This window comes from Leucoraja erinacea, chromosome 10, assembly GCF_028641065.1.
Source record: "Leucoraja erinacea ecotype New England chromosome 10, Leri_hhj_1, whole genome shotgun sequence".
Taxonomy (NCBI): domain Eukaryota; kingdom Metazoa; phylum Chordata; class Chondrichthyes; order Rajiformes; family Rajidae; genus Leucoraja; species Leucoraja erinaceus.
In genome coordinates, this window is record NC_073386.1 from 46,311,733 (window position 1) to 46,323,989 (window position 12,257).

Consider the following 12,257-nt stretch of genomic DNA (forward strand, 5'->3'; position numbering starts at 1 on the left):
TGAATAGGTGATTGATAGTCGGTGTGGACTCAGTGGGCCGAAAGGGCTGGTTCCATGATGTATTTTTCAATCGAAGAAAATAGCATTTGACTGCACCTTTGTGTGGGAAATTGCTTTGCGATTGCACTCCTAAATGATTCTGATCATAATTTTAAGATTACACTCCTATGTGCTAAAATCCTGCAATGGGGTCAGTAACACCTGCATTATCATATCCAGTAATCATTTTGATCACGCTAATTAAAACTGAAGTCATTGCTGTGTGCTATGTATGAAATGGAAATTCTGTGTATAATTTCTTTGGGAGTCACACCTTGAGATAATGATCTGTAATTCATTCAAAAGACAGTCCTGACAATTAAATTAACGAATTCTGCAACACTGCTGTATTTGCTGCAATGTTTCTTAAATATTAAGCCAAACCAATCGTGAAATCCTCTTACTGAGTGACGTAAATAGTACATCCTTTCACCGCACACTAACCACAGATAATCCTGATTGTAACTCAACAGTACATTGCACCCTCAATTTAGATCATGAGTTCAAGACCTCTTGCACATGTTTCAACATATTAACAGTGATGACATGCCAGTGAGTACAGAAAGGGAACTGTAGTTGGCTTTCATAAGATAATCTGAGGATCCATTGCCTTATCAACTTTACGTAAGACATTTCACGTCATCATCTAAAGAACTTTAGGGGATTATGCCAATATTTACTGACACAATGTGTCAGAGTAACTCAGCGGGTCAGGCTGCAATTCTGGAGAAAATGGATAGGTGACGTTTCAGGTCAGGACCCTTCTTTAGACTGATTGTGATGGGGTGCGGGATGTGGGAGAGAAAGCTGGAAGAGAGGAAGGGCAGGATAATGGAGGAGTTGCAGCTCTTTGTTTGAAGCTTCAATGTGGTGCAACAATCCTGCATTATCTGTGGTGGTCTCTTTGCATGAGGTGTTAATCAGAAGCCCCCAGAGGATTCCAATAGTTATTTGATGCTATTCAAAGAAAAGCAGGGGAACACATCCAGAATTTTGGCAAACATTTCAGCCACGAGCAAAATCAGGTCAGCAATTGATTGCATCCCTGCTATAGCACATCTGGACCAGGGTTGTAAATACTTTTCAGAGTATGTTGAGCAATTACTGGTATTTACTGCTGTGAAAGGAGGTAACTACTAGTAAAAAGAAAATATTTATTGCGGTTCCTTGCTGTAATGTGCTGGCATAAATTTATATTCAGATATTCCGAGGCAGCATAACCTAAGAGGCCTGATATTGACAAATGGATATTTTTTCAAGATTGAGAGAATGCTTATGTTTCCAAAATGGCTTGTTTGCAAAAATGACCAAAGTGCATCACCGATAGGGTCAGAGGGGTGTGTGAAGAGCTTGACCACCCCACACGCACATTGACATGCACGTGCATACATGCACACGCATGCAAATGCATTCAAATATTTACACATGTAAATAGATATGCATGGTCACACACACACAAATATACAGGCACCCAGGCAATTTCCCAAATGGCATTATTTAAAGTAATGAAGAGCAAAAATCCTAACCTTTCTGCACCTTCTCCAATCTAGAGACATACATGCAAAGGTTCTTTGAAGTACCCAAACGGTGTCTGAGTTTTTAAAAAAAAAAAACATGAATTCAATCTATGCATTAAAACTAGACACTAAAACCAGTCCCCTTGCCTTGGTTCATCCCGAGCAGCTGCTTCACTGAGGTCTCCCTGATTTACTGGGAGATGAACATCAAGTGCTGGAAGCCAATTAACTCAGTAAAAGGAACCCGTTGGTCTTCCAGCACAGTGGGATGTCCATTAAGGAATGTTTGCCATCTGCCCCATTCCAGCATGGAGGAATATGAGTGGATGGAGTCATTGAAGCTTGGTGTAGCCACACAAAAGCCACAACTTTAGACCTTAGAGATACAGCATGGAAACAAGCCCTTCAGCCCACTGAGTCCACGCCCACCAGCTATCACCTTGTACACTAACACTATCCTACACACTAGCGACAATTCACAATTTTATCAAAGCCAATTAACGAACAAACTTGTACATCTTTGGAGTGTGGGAGGAAACCTGAGCACCTGGAGAAAACCCATGTGGTCACAGGGAGAACATACAAACTCAATATACACAGTCAGGATCGAACCTGGATCTTTGGCGCTACATCACACTACCGCCCTAAGGTTCTGTGAAAGGGGACCACAGCCTAGGGTCGTTCCGCTGCTGCACATTGAGCGGTTGAGTCCACTGTGAACTCCCCTCAAACAAGGGATGGGGTATCACCCCAGGTGGCCTCATGAGTGGCAAGGGTGCTTTGTGTGCTAACACTACTAGTGGTATCACTACTGAGCAGTATACCAGCAATATTGAATGCACAGTTAATCCATGTCCATATAATGGGCTTCGATTATAGTGGATGGAGCGTCCACACAGTAATCAGAATTACTGTCTCTTCAAGACCACAGACTGTTAGTTATACCGTGGGAGGCCATGGACAATTGATAAGCGATGGCTTTGATCAACACTTGTACAATGATGAAGGCACAAAAGTGCTGGAGTAAGTCAACAGGTCAGGCAGCAGTAGGTCAGACTCACCGCTGGATCATTGCAGACATTTGACCGTCACGAGGCCGTGACCCGCAGAAGTGTTGGGAGAAGCAGCACCAAAGTTCATCGTATCCGCGGTCTCTCTGAGGCCGGGACCATGGAAGCTGTCGCCGATCTGCACCCCCACCCAAGTTGCTTCAACCGCACCAATCCATATTCTCCAGAGATGCTGTCTGACCCGCTGAGTTACTCCAGCACATTGTGTCCTTTTGTGTATTAACCAGCATCTGCAGCTTTTGGTTTCTACTACTTGTGCAAATACTTTGGTAATCCCCTGTTCAGTTTCTCAGGTACAATTGGTAATAGTGGGCATCATTCCCTCCCCTATAATCTGTTATAATGATGGGTTTACTGTGTAGACACAATGACTAGACACCTGCATGTCTTTTTATTTTGTATACATTTTTTTATTAGGAATAAAGTTCATTTCTGCAATTTGAAAAAAACCCTCTGCTCATCAGGTGAACTCTGATAGAGTCTCGGTTCTAAATCAACTATCACAACTTTATTCCATAATAGTTGACTAATTTGTAGACTGTCTACATTTAGTTTCACAAATGCAAATTGCGTCACTTCATGGTTCAATTCACAGAAAAAATTCCCTTCATGTGTAGGTTAGAAAGTATGATATAGGTTAGCAAGTTCTCAAGGTGCAGCAAACTATTTGTGTTTTGTTTATATTACCATGGAGTTAGATGTTCATGTGTTTACTACAATAGAGCATATCTTGACTCACGAAATACCAAGTATTTACTTATACTGTGATGCTATAAATAGAGTTTACTACCTTCATCCGACATGAATCATCATAAAAACTTAAACTACAGGAAAGATAAACATCACTTGATCTTACCTCCGTAGCCTAACGCACCGCTTGTGCAACTGTCTGCTGCCTTTGAAGACAGAGCGCAGAATGTTTGCTAATATACTCTGGAAAGTAATTTTTCTTGATTGCTTCTTTGTAGAATCTATGACATGAATAGTGGGACATGTGTTTATCATTTCAGCAACCGTGAGTCACATGGAACAAAATATATGGCACCTTAACAGGCCCATGGGCCCATAGTGTCCATGCTGAAGATGACGGCAACTCAAACAGTTCATCTGCTTGAATGTGGTCTATATCCCTCCATTCCCTGCATGTTCACATGCCTATTTAAACGCTTAAATGTTGTTAATGTCTCTAGTTTCCAGACCTCCCCAGGCTGTGCATTCCAGACACCACCCAGTCTCTGTATAAAAAAGGTTGCCACGAATATCTTCTTTAAACTTTCCCCTTCTCCCCTTAAAACTATGCCCTCAAGTATTTGACAATTCAACCCTGGGAAGAAAGACTCTGACTATACCTCCAGAGTTTTATAAACTTCTATCAGGTCACCCCTCGGCCTCCCAGGTTCCAGAGAAAACAATCCAACGTTGTCCAACCTCGTCATATAAGCATTCCCTGCTGAACCTCTTCTGCACCTTCTTCAAAGCCTCTACTTCCTTCCTGCAATCCACCCAGAACTGCACACAATACTCCAAATGTGGCCCAAACAAAGTTTTATAAATCTGCAGCACAATTTCCTGACTTTTACACTCAATACCCCAACCGATGAAGCAAGTTGCCATTATATCAACTTGTGTTGCCGCTTTCAGGAAACGTTTGGCTTGCATCCCAAGATACTCCAGTACATCAATGCTCCTAAGGACCTGCCATTTACCGTATATTTTCTGCTCACATTTGACCTCAAACTACAACATCACTTGTCCAGACAAAATTACATCTGCCAATAGACAATAGGTGCAAGAGTAGGCCATTCAATGTGATCATGGCTGATCATCCCCAATCAGTACCCCGTTCCTGCCTTATCCCCATATCCCCTGACTCCGCTATTTTTAAGAGCCCTTCCTTTGTCCACATTTCCAACCGTTTTACATCCTCATGAATCCTTTGACAGTCTTCCTCGCTATCCAATTTTTTTGTTGTCTGCAAATTTACTAATCAAGCCACCTATATTTTCCCCCTATATATCACAAACAATCGAGTCCTAGCACTGATCCCTGTGAAACACCACTGGCCACAGATACCAGTCTGAATAGCACCCCTCCACCACTCAGTCTTCTATGGCCAAGCCAATTTTGAATCCAGGCTACCAAGTCTCCATACCTCTCATGTGGCTTAATCTCCTGAATTAACCTACCATGAGGGACATTGTCAAAAAAGCTGCATTAAAGTACATGTGATTAACATTCTCTGACCTAGTCTAACCAATCATCTTCATCGCCCTCTCAAAAAACTCAATCAAAAGTTTCCATCCCTGCACAAAGCCATGTTTCTATACCTCATAAATCTATGCTTTTCCCGATGTCAGTAGATCCTATTCCTAAGAATCTTCACCAGTAATTTTGCTACCACTGGCCTATAATTTCCTGGTTTGTCTCTATAGTGACAAATGGCTACTATGGTCTCCATTGTCCCTGTTAATAATGGACCATCACCAGCTATTCTCCAGTCCTCTGGGGCCCCATCAATGGTTAAAGAATATAGTAAGATCTCCGTCAAGGTCCCAGCAATTTCCTCTCTTGCCTTTCTCCATAATCAGGGATAGATTACATCGGGTAGAAACAAAGAACTACAGATGCCGGTTAATACCAAAGACAATAACATAGTGCTGCAGTAATTCAGCGGGTCAGGCAGCATCTCTGGAGATAAAGGATGGGTGATGTTTAAGCCAGGACCCTTCGGGAAGGTTGGAGGGTTTCTCCAGCACTATCTCTAGACTATCTCTAGATTACATCAGGCCATAGGGACTTATCCACCTTGCTTTATTGGTCAGGGTGTTGAGTTTCTAGAATGTCCAGGAAGTCATGTTGCAGTTCTCAATACCTCCTCCTCCTTTTTGATATCAACATTTTCTAGAATATCAGCATACCTCTCCCTGATCTCTTTATACCCTATGTCTTTCTCCAAAAAACTGTTGCAAAGTAGCTATTTAGCCTCTGGCTCCAAGAATGTACCCCTTCTTTGTCATTGAGTGTTTCTACCCTCTGCTTTGTTACCCATTTGTTTTTAGTGTCTGCATAATATCCCGGGGGGTTCCCTTTAATCCTATTCACCAACGGCATTTTATGGCACCTTTTCAGACCTACTGATGTCCTGTTTACGTTATTTCATTATTTCTTTATATTCCTTACGGGCCCTGTTTGACCTCAGCTTCCTAAACCTTACATAAACCCATTCAACATTTCCAGCAACTCTCATCATCCAAAGTTCCTGGACTTTGCCATCCTTGTTTTTCTTCCCCACAGGATTATGTTAGTCCTGAGTTCTGACCAACTGGCCTTTAAATGACTCCTACATGTCGGATGTGGACTTGCCCAATGACAGACACACCCAATCTACTTTCCCAAACCCTTGCTGAATACTCTTATAATTTGCCTTTTCCCAATTTAGCTCTCTCCCCTGAGGTCCAGTCTTATTTTTTATCAATGCCTTTCTGAAAATCTATGGACTTATGATCATTGTTCCCACAAATTCTCTCCCACGGAAATTTCCGATCCTCCAGCTGGGTTTATATCCCAGTACAAAGTCTTGTGTGGCAACTTGCCTGGTTGGGCTACCTACATATTACATCAAGAAATCGTTCTGGATGCACCTAACAAATTCTGCTCCATCTAAGCCTCTGGCACGTCAGGAATCCCAATAAATATTAGGGAAACTAAAGACATGCATTACATCTTCCCTGTTGCTTTTATATATTTCTATAATCATGCCTACATATCAATTCCTTTATCTCACGATGGCTGTTGGGAGGCCTGTGGCATAATGCCTCCATTGTGATTGCTCCTTTCTTATTCCTGAGCTCCACCCATATTGCCTCCATGGATAAACTCTCTGAGACTTATCCACCCCATTTGGGACACTTGGGATGTCTTCCCCAAGCACAACTGTGACATTCTCCCAACTTTTATTCATCCCTCCCTATTTCTGAATCCTGGTAGTCAGTCCTGCCTTTCTCTCAACCAGGTCTCTGCAATGACAGCAACAATGGAGTTAGGGTTCTTTAAATGAAGGCGTATGTGTGTATACCAACATTTATTAATGGACTTTTTACTCACTGCTTTGTACAATCGTGCATTTTTCTGTCTTACTCAAAAGAATTAACTCCAATTTTAAATGCAAAATAATGATCTTACCAGCATTAATAATGCAAGAACTAACTCAAAGAACATACTGATCGCGAGGCACTGTGTATCAGTATCAGTATATCTTTATTGTTATTTCCTGAGTACTCACATACCCAGAGGAAACAAAAAAACGTTGCTCAACCAGTGTCCGTTCAGTGTACAGTACAAATAACAACAAGTAAATAGAAATAAAAATACATATACCATGAACAAATTAAATTAAACACTCTACTCTCTACTAAACATCACCAGGCGTTCCGATCGACAGCTGCTGCAGTGTGTCCAGGTTGATGGTTGGTGCGCGATACTTTGGCAGGGGGCTAAGTCCGTTTATCAGTCTTGTAGCCTGCGGGAAGAAGCTGAGGAGCATCCTGCTGGATTTGCAGCTAATGCTCCTGTACCTCTTCCCAGATGGCAGGATGGAGAATATGTGATGCGATGGGTGGTAGGGGTCTTTGATGATGGAGATGGCTCTGTTGATACATCTCTTCCTGTATATGTCCAGCAAGAAAGGGAGTGGAGCACCAATAATCCTGCTGGCGGTCTTCACAATCCTGTCAAGTTGGTGCCGTTCGTACGCCTTGCAGCTCCCGAACCAGGAAGTGATGCCGTTGGTTAATGTGCTCTCGACTGGTGTATGTTGGATTGGCTTCAGCCTTGCCTCGTTCATTCACAGATCTTGTTCTCCAGAGAATGGTCTCTCTGACGGCTTCCTTCCATACTCACAGACTTGCTCTACCAAAGGTCCACCTTATCCGTAACCTGGCAACCTTCACAAAATATCCCAAGCATCGGAGAGCGGAGGAATGTCGGTAAGGGAACAGAGAACCGATCTGAGGGGAGATGACAATGGGTCAAAGATTGGGAAGGGGGGAATCACCCTCGGTGGCACTGTGAGACACTGAGGTAAACTGAACCAGGATTACAGAATGACATTCAAGACCAATGAAGCTGCCACAACATTGAAAGTGCAAGCCCTTTAAATCAGCATGTTAATGATCGAGCATATACGTGTTTTTAAACCCATTATCTCCGTACCCCTTTCAGAATCATATAACAATTGCTTTAAAATATTTAGTAAAACAGTTTGTTCCTTTCCAGATTTTGAGTAAACATGCATTTACATTTATCCTGTAACATTTACCCTGCAATCACATTGTTTGCAAGTCAAAATCTGACCCTTTTTTTTGCACAACCTTTTCTAAACTAACTCTCAAAGATAAAAGAAACTCAATTTCTGAAGAGTAACTTAATCACCCTGTACAGTCAAAATGTTTACTCCTCCTTTTCTCTTTCCATGTATTAGGGCCTTGGACCTTTTCAACCAGTGCTGGCAACACCTCAGTCCTGTTCCCTGCTGATGCTGGCTTAGAATGCAGCTTAGCCAGCCATCAGTTTGGTTCATAATGATGCTATTGGGCATTTTTCTTTTGCTGTTGTTGAAATTCTTTTTTTATGGAAGAAAAGGAGCCAAATAGCCCATGACGAAATCGCACAATGTTATTGCTGTAAATAAATCGGAGCATGTTCATTCATTACAGAGTACATGTTGGGCAACTATTTTGCTTTAGTTATTCTGAGAAAATATAAATCAATCATAAACAGAAATGCCCTTAATCTCTCCAATTAATAGCTTGCTAGAACGTTGAATATGTATACATCACACTTGTTGCACAGTTTGTAGAAGAGTGGATTTGGAGCAGTACATCCATTTGTGAAATCTGATGGGTGTTTTCGTTGGCATTTCCCCTCTTTAATAAAAATATGCTTACTTCTCAATTTCATCTCCTATTTCTGCTCTTCTTATAGAAACTTACAAAATTCTTAAGGGGTTGGACAGGCTAGATGCAGGAAGATTGTTCCTGATGTTGGGGAAGTCCAGGACAAGGGGTCACAGCTTAAGGATAAGGGGGAAATCCTTTAAAACCGAGATGAGAAGAACTTTTTTCACACACAGAGAGTGGTGAATCTCTGGAACTCTCTGCCACAGAGGGTAGTTGAGGCCATCATTGGCTATATTTAAGAGGGAGTTAGATGTGGCCCTTGTGGCTAAGGGGATCAGGGGGTATGGAGAGAAGGCAGGTACGGGATACTGAGTTGGATGATCAGCCATGATCATATTGAATGGCGGTGCAGGCTCGAAGGGCCGAATGGCCTACTCCTGCACCTAATTTCTATGTTTCCATGTTTCTATGTTTAATGTTTGAAGCTTTAGCCACAATGAAGATGAGTCTGAATTTAGTTTGAAGAACTGGGAGTAACAATGTGCCAGACAGCATCTATGAAGAAAAGGTAAAGGTGATGTTTTGGGTCGAGACCTTTCTTCAGACTGAATTTAGTTTTACATATATTGCCTAACCAATATATGATTTGACATGCAGCAATTAAACCAACTGCTGGATAACAATCAGAGGCAATATGCTGCAATATTGTTGGCATGACGGACACTTGTCACTTGCCTTGAGGTTGCGGTGGCTTGATATTGTGTGATTGTGTGACCTGCCAAAAATGCAATACAGTTCAGCAGACTGACTTCAAGATGCAATCTGTACATTCAGCATTCAATTATGCTTGGGCAGGTCAGATGAGGCCAGCCCTAATGCCACTGAAATCCTTGTTTTTTTTAATAGAAATATAGAAAATAGGTGCAGGAGTACTTTGAGCCTGCACCGCCATTCAATATGATCATGGCTGATCATCCAACTCAGTATGCTGTACCTGCCTTCTCTCCATATACCCTGATCCCTTTAGCCACAAGGGCCACATCTAACTCCCTCTTAAATATAGCCGATGAACTGGCCTCAACTACCTTCTGTGGCAGAGAATTCCACAGATTCACCACTCTCTGTGTGAAAAATGTTTTTCTCATCTCGGTCCTAAAAGACTTCCCCCTTATCCTTAAACTGTGACCCCCTTGTTCTGGACTTCCCCAACATCGGGAATAATCTTCCTGCATCTAGCCTGTCCAACACCTTAAGAATTTAGTAAGTTTCTATTAGATCCCCCCTCAATCTTCTAAATTCTAGCGAGTACAAGCCGAGTCTATCCAGTCTTTCTTCATATGAAAGTCCTGCTAGACCAAAACTGTACACAATACTCCAGGTGTGGTCTCACCCAAGGCACTGAACAACTGCAGTAGAGCCTCCCTGCTCCTATACTCAAATCCTTTTGCTATGAATCCTTATTATCCTTTTTGAAGTAGAGAATGGCCACATTTATAGCCTCCGACCCTAAAAAGACCACAGCTGTGGAAAATCACCATTTCAGTCATCAAGAAGGAAGCACATGTTTGTAGATTTTGGAAATATTTTCCATTCTTTTCAAGAATTTTCTCCACAAATTGATTGTTTGCCCAAATTGCCCTTGCCTTGATGGCTGGTGTTTTGAACACAAAATTTCATTCTTAAGTTTCAATAATGAATTGTATTCATATAAAACTGTAAGTGGAGCAGCAAGTAGACTGCTGCCTCACAGCGCCAGAGTACCGGATTTGATCCTAACCTTGGGTGCTGTCTGTGCGGAGTTTGCATGTTCTCCCCGTGACCGCGTGGGTTTCCTCAGTACTCTGGTTTCCACGCACGTTCCCAAGTGAGTAGAGAGTGGATGAGAAATTGGGATAACATAGAACTAGTGTGAAAATGTATGCAACAGTCAGTACATTTTTTAGTTATGTTCATTGTGTCCTTATATGGGCAAAGTTCATTAATTTTCTTCCACCTTGCAACATTCCATTGCCACATTCAAACCCCGTTAATTGAGACATTACACCTACATGAAGTGAGAACTAACTATTCCTCAAATAGCAAAGCAAGAGGATTTAACAGTTGATTTCATGTGGCTCTTTGTTTCTGCAGCTTATTGTTATCTTCTTACAGTCACAGGCTCCTTTGTTGTTGCAATCTTGTCCAGTAGAGGATCTTGAATCAGAAATATTTCTTATATCGTCATCAGAGACGCGAATATGCCCAAGGTTCCCATCGAAAGTTTCCATGTGTGGTCACTTTGAATTCAAGGTATTTAAACGTACGTCAGGGCATTCTGGGGGCATCAAAATGACAGGGCTCGGTATAGAGTTGCAAAGACGACTCGTGTTACACACCAGAGGGTAAACAGTTACAATCAGATAATGGTGAGTCTAACTGACAGTGGTGTGATAAGCCAAAAATAATGTTCCATCAGGAGTTATGTTAATGGGTTTTATGAGTTATCAACAAGATTTGCAAACTTTGAAGTTTTGCCAATTCAATGCACATGAAGAGAGACAAAAAGACAAAGAAAGCACAGATGAGTACTTGCGCACAATGCATCCAGAGATCTATAATACTGCTGAGACACGTTGCTTGTGGGGTTACATTCCAAGGAGTGTACACATTGTAAGGGATGAACAGGCAGTGAATGGGGGAAGGAAGCCGATGATGGAATAATAGTTTGTGAATGTAAACTGAAGGTGGGTGTGCAAGAGTGGGTGCCCTCAGGCTCAGGAAGAAGGCATTGTCCCTGTTTGAAAGGATGTGGAGGTCATTAGGGAGCTGACAACTGAGTGGTTTCATAATCATTTTGTGCTTGAAGAAGACACGTCATCTGTCCATCCCCGCCTGATCCGCTGAGTTACTCCAGCACTTTGTGTTTTGCTTAAGATTCTCATGTCTGCAGTCTCTTGTGCTCCACTTTGTGCTAGGGGCTCGGGTACACTGCTGATAGGGAAAACCACTGGAAAATTACACTATTATCCTCCCCGTCTACAATTTATATGTCGGCAAGCCCCATGTATTGCAACAACTAATCTACCTAGAAATCTGAAATTTTGTATGTAAGTTAGGTTTAATATAAAAATGTCCATTACATTATCTAAAGGTCCCATTGGAGACCCTCCATAACTTACAGGGGAACTAATTTTAATTTTCCCCATTGAAAATCAATTAGATTTGTTTCAGATCTATTTCTGAGATACTAAATATTTTTGTACAGCCTAAGTACTTTTGGTCCACCTGAACCACTAAGGGAAAATTAAAACCACTGTAAATCTTCGGTGTAAAGCAGCATCTGCATTTCTTTCCCACACGTGAAAACTTGTGCACTGAATTTAGGTGGGAGATCAGCTCCAATTAACAGCAATTGGGTGAATATATCACAGAGAAAGAACCGGTACCAAGGAAAATGCCTTGGATACTATTAACAAAGAATTGGGAGGGGGGGGGGGGGGTGCTTTTAGTGGAACAGAACAAATATATTAAACTACTTGTGTCTAAAAATCAGTCAAAACATGATTACCCCAGCCTTGGCATTGTCAAGCATTGTTCAAGTTCAAGTGAGTTTGTTGTCATGTGTCCCTGTATAGGACAATGAAATTCTTGCTTTGCTTAAGCACACAGAAAATAGTAGGCATTTACTACAAAACAGATAAATGTGTCCATATACCATGATATAAATATATACACACATGAATAAATAAACTGGT